At 51.8% G+C, this 3,233-nt stretch overlaps 1 protein-coding gene across 1 annotated transcript in view; it reads left to right on the top strand.

Annotated features, from left to right (window-relative positions):
- The first annotated feature begins 290 nt into the window (after nucleotides 1-290).
- Nucleotides 291-3,233, top strand: part of LOC113204950 (uncharacterized) — a 44,318-nt gene continuing 41,375 nt past the window's right edge. The window contains exon 1 of the mRNA XM_052263871.1: nucleotides 291-372. The gene's annotated coding sequence lies outside the window, so the exon portion shown is untranslated. The remainder of the gene's footprint in view (nucleotides 373-3,233) is intronic.

The raw sequence follows: 3,233 nt of genomic DNA, 5'->3' as shown, positions 1-3,233 counted from the left end.
GGGGGGGGCGGTTGGGAAGGCAGGGGAGAGGGAGGAGGCATTGGCGTAGCCAGGATTGTGCTTATCTTTCTGCTCGAAAATGTTGTTGTCGCTGTGCAAAACAACTCTAGTGTTGTAAAGTTTGACGATGGTTTGCGTCTAAAGTACTTGTTTTACCATCTCCCTCAGCAGTGTCGCACGCCTCTGGCATCCCACACCCGGCCAGCGCCACCACCGCCGCCTCACTGCGGTATTCAAAACATTTTCAAAACATTTTCTTTTCATCACGCCGTATTCTCTGTCGCAGCCGCCGTGGCGTTCAGCGTGGCCGTGCTGGTGTGCTCCTCGTGCGGCCTGCTCAGCACCTGGCTGCTCCTCATCGGGCTCCGGCTGGTGAGTATCCTCTGCATGCAAAAGCCATGCCAACCCGGATGAAAGGATCTGCACACGCACACGCCACCATACAGCTGTAAATAACTCTCTAGTTTTGGCCACGCAAGTTTGAAATGTTTGTAAAACTACTTTTTAATCGTACGTACCCGTGTTGTGATACATGGTGGCTTCACCTCATCCAGTCGTAACGTACTCAAATTAGAAAAACAAGGTTAATATCATTTCAAGGTAAATAATTTACATGAATCTGCTTTTCCTTGCCCGTGAAAAAACGGCTTTTCACTTTATTTTTAGATGCAATTTCGGCCCTTATTTTGCAGATCTTTTCTTTTTCCGTCCACGGAGTGTGAGCGCTTACAATCATTATTTCTTCTCCGTAGTCACCCCGTCGACTTCACCACCAAATATCCCCCGGGCGAGCCAAAGTGTTTTTTTCCTACTCTCTCCCGGTTCTTTTTTTTACCCCTTCAATGGAGGTGAGATCTGCTGTTGGCGGTGTCTGGCTGGCGATTTGCCACAGTGCTGAGGCCCAACTGCGTCCCGAGCAGACCCTGATATGTGGTAAAAGGGGAAGGGGAAGCGAGGGGCGAGAAAATGGCGGGGAAGTAGTAGGAGGCGGCTCGGCTACATGCTACATTACGGCGAAGATGATAGTTCTCGTGGCCGGGGACAGGGATCGGCTTTAGTATCGATAACTGTGACGGGCTTTTACACTACACTGTAAATGTCTACGCGGACAGCCATTGTAACTATCACCAGACTTATGAGTGCCCAAACTTAATTCAGACACAATATTGTTACTGTAAAAAAAAAAACGTTTAGTAACTTTGCAATTTACAATGCGTTATTGAAGCGTCTTCAGTCTATCGTCTATAAATTATTTTATATGTAACTGCAAGTTTGCCTTTCCGTTAAAAGCAAAAACAAAAGAAAAACCAAATACATTGTAATGGCATAAACCGTAATGAGATTCATGGAAACAAATTCAAATTCCTCGCACGACGCGTCCGACCTGCCCTCTCACCGTAACGACTACATTGGCAAGGACATACAGTTGTACATACAGAAACGTGTCTAACATTACGTGAGCAAGTATGGCCAACTTGGCACAAACCTTGTGTGCGTCGTGGAGTGTGGGGTGTCGAGCCGAGATGGGCCGCTGTCAGCACCATATAGAACTGGGACGGGAGAGAGAAATAGAAGAGAAGAGATGAGAAGAGAAGAGAAGTGAAGAGAGAAGAGAAGAGAAGAGAAGAGAAGAAAGGAGAAGAGAAGAGAGATGGGGGCGGGGGGGGGGGGGGGGGAAGAGACGAAGCACGCTGAGGGAGAAGTGCGTCTCATCACTTGCACTGACAAAACTCGTTGTGTAGCTCCTGTGCTAGGGGAGAGAGAAGGGAGAGGGGAGGGAGGGGGTCTGAAAGCCGGAGCTCACATGTCCCGGCACCGCCAAGGACAGAGCGAGCGGGACACTCGCGAAGCTATATCCACGGATACAGTATTATTCATGAAGAAAAGACGGCGCGGTATATTTTGAGAAATAATTCAACATTATTCAAATTTGCGATTGCGAAAAAATAGGGGGAAGAAATGAAAAGAAGTAAAGTGAACGGTGAGAGGAAAGGGCGCAATAGAGAGGATCCCATCTCCACTAACGGCTTTGCGCTGTGACTAATGCTGCGGCAAACTGCTGGGATGGTAATCGTGGCGTGGCGTGGCGTGGCGTGGCGGGGCGTGGCGGGGCGGGGCGTGGCGCTCAGGGTGAGAGGGGCACTCGATCGGCCAAAAAACGCTTTCTGCCGCTGCCGCTCCCTCCTAGCTGCCCGCTGGACCGGACTCCGCGCGACCCGCTCCAAGCATCGCGCGCCCCGATCCGGTAATGGCTCAACTTTTCATTGGGCGCGCGCTGCTCCCGCTCGGCCCTCGCCCCGCCCCGCCCCGCCCCCGCCACGCCCCATCGGGAACTCTCTATTTACGGACAAGTTTGGTAAAAGAACCATTAGGTAGAAAGCGTTTGTATGCGTTGGGCAGGGCGCGCCCAGCTCTGACGGTAATCAGGTGGCCACGCCACGCCGCGCCACGGTTGACGTAATATCTAGGGCAGGAGAGCGGCGCTCGCGCCCCCTTTGTATGCACCTAATCATTATTTTCACGACTGATTTGTTCCTTTTCACGGGGGCAGGGCAGACAGACGGAGAGAGAGAGAGAGCGAGGGCGAGGCAGCAGAGAGCGCCGGTGGTGGTGGCCCCGACAAAAATAAAAAAGAGAGAGAGAGAGTGAAATAAAATCGAAATGAAATAAAGTGAGACAGGTGACTGGGTCGCCGTGGCTGCGCGACATCGGCGAATGAGATTGGAGGAGCGTGGGTAACGCAATCATGGCAATAAGGAAGAGTGAGAGGGGAGAAGGGTGAAGGAAACAGAATGAGAGGGGGGAGCCTTGACACGACGGAGAGGAAAAAAGTGACTAGGAGAATAAAGAGGTTTCCAGACATTTTATTTTTAAAAAAAATGTCGTCGTCGGTTCACTTCAGCTGGTCCAAGTAGACCATCATTAAGCAGTGTAAACTGATTGACAACAAAAACAAGCACACGGGAACACTGGTAAACGATAATTACGTCACCGGCATATTTTTCGTCCTTTTCGACAACTCGCCACGTTTTGCAGTGTACCAAAGCTGCTGCTCTGCCCCATTCCCCTTCGACGCTGTCCGCGGCGGCGGCGGTCTGCGCGCGGCGGCGGTGACCGAAAAATTTAGTGCGCGATTGTGGAGCGCACACGCTGCCCTCGTATCTCTGGGCCGGGGGTTTAATTACCTGTCCGCACACTGGTGGCCCACCCCGCCCCGCCCCGCCCGCGCACCC

The sequence above is a fragment of the Frankliniella occidentalis genome, unplaced genomic scaffold (genome assembly GCF_000697945.3).
Source record: "Frankliniella occidentalis isolate FOCC.00 unplaced genomic scaffold, Focc_3.1 Scaffold14, whole genome shotgun sequence".
NCBI classification, from domain to species: Eukaryota; Metazoa; Arthropoda; class Insecta; order Thysanoptera; family Thripidae; genus Frankliniella; species Frankliniella occidentalis.
The sequence above is the reverse complement of the archived record's forward strand: the minus strand, read 5'-3'. Positions and strand labels throughout refer to the sequence as shown.